Here is a 7,788-nt window from a genome sequence, read left to right as displayed (position 1 = left end):
ATGGCATTTCATTACTTGGCCGCAGCACTGCTGTTTGATTATTATCATATGGCTGGTGCAAACAATGTGCCAAATATATACCTTATGCTCCATATGATATGCGCCCAAACTTTAATCTTTGCACTTTAAATATCATAGGTTTACGTTTATATGCCATAATGTTTGTTTGAATGTGTCTCTGTTATCATACTCTAATGCTTACGGCCTTCTCCTTATATCATTCCTTTGTAACCCATGAACTTCATTATCATAACCTGCGGCCTTTCATCACTATGTTATATGCTTTTGGATATGCGCATTTGGTTATATATATTCCTTATACCTCCATGTTATATGCGCAATACTTTATACCTTAATACATTTGATATATGCGCATACTATATTCTCTTTGCAACATATATACCTTATACCATTAGCTTATGCGCATTTGAAAAATAACTTTAGCGCTCATATAACTTATGATATATATGTTCAATGCCTTTATAATTTATAACTTTAGCGCATACCTTTTATAACATAGCTTTATAATTTTAAAATGACCATTGGGGTCATGTTTAAAATTATAATCATTCTAATGCTCTGAGTTTATGTGCAGGTGAAAAGAGTTGTCCTAGCTTGATCTTTTTGCGTTTAAGGAAAATACCTAGGGTTATAAAAAGATGTATAGGAAATGTATGTGAATGAAATGGAATATGAATAGGGAATGTGGGGTATATATTGGGAATGAATATTAATGAATATTTGCAGATACTAACTTCAATTAGATCAAAACTAAAAGTTTCTAAAAAAAAATTGAATTTCAAGCACAAAATGGCTATGAATATACTCCCTTGAATGTTGTTTGTACAGGTGGAATGTTGAATGCTGTTTGTACAGGTGGAATGCTGAATGCAAAATGTTGTGGATAGATGAAAAGTAGACTTTTATTACTGCTCCTTGTTCACTATGCTCCATTTCTTGAATTGTTCAGGTCCCTTTGAATAATGTTTTCCTTTCAGGTCCCTTTGAATAATGTTTTCCTTTCAGGTCCCTCTGCAATGCTTCTGGTATATTGTGTCGGTTCTGATCTGGTTCTGCTGCAACTAAGTTTGCTTCAGGTCCCACTGCAATACTATTTCATCTTAGGTCCCTCTGCAATGCTTCGGGAATGATTTGATCTGTTGCAACTAAGTTTGCTTCAGGTCCCTTTTGTAATAATGTTTCAGCTCAGGTCCCTTCAGGTTCTGCTGCAACAAATTTGCTTCAGGTCCAGAGTGGACAACACAATCCCTTAGCTGTGGCAGCTAAAATCTTGCTACAAGACTCTCCCTTGCTGAATGTTTGACTTGTCCTCAAGTCAATTGTGGAAAGGTCCTGCATTGAAATTGTGTGAGAATAGTAAAACAAGAATATAGAATTCATAGAGTCCAGGTTTCCCTGGTTTTCCCCTATGAATTCGAGTTTGCATGGTGCCAGTTGCCTGGTTTTCACCAGCAAACCAATTATTTTTTATGTTTTGTTTTTTTTTTCATACATCTTTTTTCTTGTTTATGTTTATATATATATATATATATATATATATATATATATATATATCTATATATATATATATATATATATATATATATATATATATATATTTTCATATTTTTTTTATTCTTTTTTCGAACTGGAAGATGGCAGAGCCATAATTTCCAGTCCTGATTCTTCTACCAGTTGTTTCATGAATGTCTCTTTACTAATAGGCCGATGATAAACTTTCAGCCTATGACCATTTACAACAAATGAGGTGGGGTCCTGGTCAATGGTTTTTCTCTTCAATGCTCCATTATCAAAGATTTCCTCAATTTCATATGGCCCTAGCCAGTGTGTTGTAAATTTCGCTTTGAAATCCTTGAATTTGGAGTCAAATAATAAGGCCCAGTCTACCTTCTGAAATGTCTTGGTTTTAATGTATCTATCATGCCATTTCATTCTCTGTTGCTGTACTAATGTTGTCTGTTCAATTGCTTGTTGACAATGTTCATCCAATTGGTTAAGTTCCATGATCCTCTGTTGTTGTGCTTCAGTCAGGTCCATGCCCAATTCTGCTGTGAGTCTGTAGGTTTGTATCTGAAATTCAATAGGCAATAAGGCTTCTTTCCCGTAGACCAACTGGTATGGACTAAAACCAGTTGTATTTTTCCATGTGATTCTGTAAGCCCATAATGCATCCTTTAACTTCTCAGACCAATCTTTCCTGTTCAGCTGCACCGTCTTAGTCATGATATTTTCTAAGACTCTGTTTGTGGATTCTACCTGACCATTTGCTTGAGGGTGATATGGAGTAGACTTCCTGTGCTTTATCTTATATTTCTCTGTCAGATCCCTCACCAACTTTGAGGTAAACTGCGTTCCTTGATCTGTCACTATTTGCCTTGGCACTCCATATCTTACAAAAATTTATTCAAAGAGGAAGGTAACCACTGTGTCCTTTGTCGCTCTGCTCACTGCTTTGGCTTCCACCCATTTGGTTACATAGTCCGTGCACACTAGGATGTACCTTTTTCCATTTGATGGTGGATTAATGGGTCCAACAAAATCAAGTGCCCACTGCTCAAATGGCTCAATGAGGACCTGCGGTTTGAGCAGCATTTCATCTGACATGATGGGTCTGCCTATTCTTTGGCAACTGTCACATTGCTTGACATATGCCTTAGAATCCTTGAAGATAGATGGCCAGTAATAGCCTAGTTGCAGCACTTTATATGCTGTTCGTGTGTCTGCAAAATGACCACCACATGGTTCGTCATGACATGCCCTGAGAATATCTAGTATTTCATCTTCACGCACACACTTTCTAATCATTAGATCTGAACCAGTATAAAACAAATCACCATCCACCCAGCTATACCTAGAACTTTCTCTAACAATTTTCTTTCTTTGCTTACTAGTGAATTGAGTTGGAAATTTTCCAAATGAAAAATAATTAGCAATATCTGCAAACCAAGGTGTTTTAACTGTTATGGCAAACAGATGTTCATCAGGGAAGTTGTCTATCACAGGATTTGGGTCTTCTGGTGATTGGATGCGGGACAGAAAGTCAGCCACCTGGTTTTCTTTACCTGGCCGGTCTTCGATTGTAATGTTAAATTCTTGCAATAACAGGAGCCATCTTGTAATTCGTCCATTAGTGATGGGTTTGTTCATCAAGTATTTTATTGCTGAGTGATCTGTGTGAATAAAAACTTGATATCCTGTGATGTAATGCCTGAATTTGTTTACTGCATGTATGACGGCTAACATTTCCTTTTCAGTGACTGTATAGTTTGTTTCTGCATGTGTCAAATTCTTACTGATAAAGTATATTGCATAGTTGAACAAATTTTCTTTCTGCCCCAAAGAGGCACCTATTGCAGTATCTGATGCGTCAGTGGAAATATGAAAAGGCAAAGACCAATTTGGCCCTCGAAGTATGGGTGCCACTGACAGCTTATCTTTTAAAATTTGAAAAGCATTCTGACAGCTATTCATCCATTGGAATTCAACATCTTTTGCTAATAATTTAAACAGGGGTTGAGCTATTTTGCTAAAGTTTTCTATGAATCGTTTGTAATAGCCCGCATAGCCCAAGAAACTTCTAACCTCCTTTTTAGTTGTAGGTGGCATTAAGTTAACTAGGACTTGAATTTTGGCTGGATCCACCTTAATTCCGGAGCCGGAAATATGGTGTCCCATACCCTCTGTTAACATCATATAGCATTTTTCATTACTTAATGACAGATTTGTTTCGATACATCTCTTCAAGACTTTCTCAAGATTGTTAAGACAATCATTGTATGTATTTCCATACACTGTGAAGTCATCCATATAAATTTCGACACATTCATGGACTAGATCAGCAAATATCGCAAGCACTGCTCTTTGAAAAGTTGCAGGTGCATTGCATAAACCAAATGGCAAAACATTATATGCATAGGTTCCCCATGGGCATGTAAATGTAGTTTTGTCTTGGTCTTCTGTTGCTATTCTGATCTGGTTGTACCCACTAAACCCATCCAAGAAAGAGAAGTATTTCTTTCCAGCCAAAGAATCTAGCACCTGGTCAATGAATGGTAAAGGAAAATGATCTTTTAAGGTAGCTTTGTTTAATTCTCGATAATCTATACATACCCTCCATTTTCAATTTTTCTTTGGTACAACAACCAGTGGTGAAACCCATTGACTATCTGAAATAGGATAGATGAATCCAACATTTAACAGTTTTTGCAGTTCTTCTTTCACTATTTCTTTCATCATAGGATTCATTCTTCTTTGAGGTTGTCTAACAGGTTTAAGTTTATCATCTGTATAGATGTGGTGGATACATGTGGTAGGATGGATTCCTTGCATGTCAGTATAATCCCAGGCAAATGCTTTTGAATATTTCTGTAGTAATGCAATTACCTCTTGTTCTTGTTTTGATTGAAGCTGGTTTCCAATATTTAACTGTTTTCCAGGATGTACCTCAATTTTTTTTATTGTTGGGTTGGTAATTGTGTTTACAGGAAAGATGTCTACCAAAGAATTTTGCAAAGTTCGAATAGTACATGTTTCCTGAAAACATTGATTCAAAAGTTCATTTGCAGCTTCATATTGAACTTTCCTAAGCTGCTCTGAAATACTTGGTTCTGAGATAAAAAGGTCCATCAGATCTTCATTCTCCTCCTCTTCTCTAAAATCAAAGAATTGATTGATACTTAAAACTGCTTTTGTTTGTTGCTTTTCCTGGGTTTCAAGTATTGATTCTAAAGAAGTGGTTTGTGCAGGTGAATAAAGAGTGACATGCTTCCTCTCATCTCCATGTGAAATTATCATACTTCCAGATCTGCATCCTATGAAGGCATCTGCAGTGGCTAACCATGGTCTGCCTAATATCAGAGGATGTCCTCCCAAGTTTGTCTTTGGTTGCAAGATCAAGAAGTCAACAGGATATTCCCATGAATCCAAGGAAACTATGATATCTTCTAACATTCCTTCAGGAACAACCTTAGATCTATCTGCTAATTCCAAGACTGTTGAGGTTGATCTAATGTTGTTTAATTGCAAAGTTTTCATTGTTTCCATTGTCATTACGTTTATAGCTGCTCCCAAGTCTATTAATGTGTTAGGTACAGAGAAATTATTTATTGATATGGTAACCATTGGGATACCAGGATCAATATATTTTTCTATTACAGTTTGAGTAGACATGAGACTTGCTAATTTACCAATGACTTGGATTGTTGCAGGATCCTTTTTCTTTCTTTCTTTCCTAATGCACAATTCCTTTATTATCTTTGCATATATCGGTATTTCTTTAATGGCTTTTAATAAAGGAATCTTAACATATGCATTTTTTAACTCATCTAAGATATCAAATTCAGGAAGGGTTATTTGATTTTGAATTTGTTGTTCTACCAACCTTTCAGGATAAGGTGGTGTTTGTGTAATATTTGCTCCTTTATGATTTTGTACCTTAGTTTGTGCTGTTTCAGATGATTCTCCTTGTTCAGCTGGTTCTTCTATAATTGGAGGAGAATCCTTCTTAAGTACTTTTCCAGACCTTAAATGGACATCATCAAGAGGAAGAATTGAATATGCAGGATAATATGCTGCTTCCTCTACTGTATATACAGATTTGTCCGCTTTGTTATTTGGATTTGCCACCGGTTGGGATGGTAATTGCGTTGGTCTGGGTTGATTTGAAGGTACTGTAATTGTTGTGGTTGTGCTAGCAATGGTGGTGGATTCTGCTGCTGGAATGGATATGCAGAATTTTGTTGCGGAAATGGCATGGATGGAGGATATGGTGGGTATGAAAATGGTTGTTGGTACTGTTGCTGGTAATGTTGTTGATATTGTTGAGACTGTTGAGGTTGTTGGTTTCCATAACCATATCCCCTCCAACCTTGTGCAGGTTGTTTTGGATATTGTTGTGGAGGCCAAGCTTGCCATGGCATTGGAGGGGTCCAAGGATTATAAGATGGATAAGCATAGTTTTGCTGAGGGATTTGTTGCTGATTTGGTTGAGGCATTCTAGGTGGCCATGGTCTTCTTGGTGCAACGTAATAGAAACCTTCTGCTCCTGGCATTTCTTCCATTGAATTAGTTTGCAAGTCTTTCAATGTTACACAATTTTCTGTGGAGTGATTGCCTGTACAAAGACCACACACTTGAATGCTATCTAAAGGACAGTCTCTCAAAGGATGTTTCTTTTTACATTTTGAACAAAATATTGCTAAGGCTTGTTCTTGTTCTTCTTTCTTCTTGTTTGCCTTTAGCACATCTACTTGTGTCCCTAATGTACTCAAAAGATCTGTTTTGAAAATTTCCAATAGACTTCCTATTTCAGCTCTTGTTATCCCTCCTGCAGCTGACTTTGCCGCTTTAGAACTTACTTCCCTTCTTCCGGTTTTTGATCTTCCTCTAGAATATTTCTTACATAACTCGACAATTTCATCAAATGGAAGATTTGAAATATCTCCTTTACCCCTTACATTTAAAATGTCAAGGTATTCATCTCTTATACCTTTGAGGAAGATTGTGCGAACAGTTTCTTGATTTAGGGAATGTTGTTTAGACTTCTGAAGATTATATGCAAACCGTTCTAAATATTCTTCTAGATTTTCATCTTCTTGCTGTGTCATTCTAAACACATCTTCCTTTGAATCTCTAGATCTACAATAAGGTTGATATTTCTTAAGGAAGACAGTTCGCATATCATCCCAGGAGGCTATTGTTTGTTCTCCTAAACCCATAAACCATTTTAAAGCTGTTGCCTTTAATGTTGCAGGAAAAAGACGAAGCTTATGAACATCATCAGTATAACCATATGTTCTACATAAGATATCGAATTCAAACATGAATGAATCCGGATCTTCTGTAGACATCCCATAGAAGTTTGGCAACACAGAAGGTGGAATGTTTTTCATTTTTACTTCTTCTCCTAGTATTGCACTTGTATCTATTATCGGGAAACCAAAAGTAGATTCTTGGTCAAGTCCATCTTCTTGTCTTTTCCTGTCATTTTCTAATTTCCTATCATTTTCGTGTTTCCTTTCTTCCTCTCTCTTCCTCCTCCATTCTCTTTCTTGTCTTTCATTTTCAGCTCTTTGTTCTTCATCATTAAGATGAATGGATCCATGTCCTTCTTCTGCCATTGTTTGAGTTGTTTCAATTTCAGGTGGAGGTTCAAGTTGTGGGAAGATAGGAGGATCGATGGATGGAAAAACAATTTGTTTTCCTTTCTCTTTTGGTTTTCCGGAAGTGGAGAATTTTTTCTTTGCTTCCCAAGCTGACAAAGTTTGCCTTTCAATCAAGGTTAATCTTTGGCCACTTCTTTGTTTTTCAATCATCTCTTCAATGATTGGATTACCAGTAACAGGTGTATGTGATGATCCTATCTCTACTTGTGGGGGGTTTTTGATAAATCTACCTTGAGGATCTCTAACTCTAGGCATAAAGAAACGTAATTAAAGAAATGAAATGTAACTAATGTTTTTGTGTATTTTGGATTTTATCTCTCTATTGACTATGTTGATATTTGCCTCCCCGGCAATGGTGCCAAAATGTTGAGCTAATTTATGTTCCTAAACTAACACAATTATTTACTATCAATCCGGGTTGTTTATTCTTTGAGGCAAATTCACTATTTGTGAAGATCTAATATAACCAAACCTTGAAAGATAAATGATTAAAAGCTAAAGAAAATATATCTAATAACTCTAATTCAATCAGCTCAAAAGAGAAAACATTGAAAGGGTTCTTGAACTCAAGAAGTCCACTTCCACCTCAGTTATTACTTAATGA

Source organism: Pinus tabuliformis, chromosome 1_1, assembly GCF_031772625.1.
Source record: "Pinus tabuliformis cultivar Carrire ecotype Pingquan chromosome 1_1, CPIR1, whole genome shotgun sequence".
NCBI classification, from domain to species: Eukaryota; Viridiplantae; Streptophyta; class Pinopsida; order Pinales; family Pinaceae; genus Pinus; species Pinus tabuliformis.
This window is presented reverse-complemented; position numbering follows the sequence as displayed.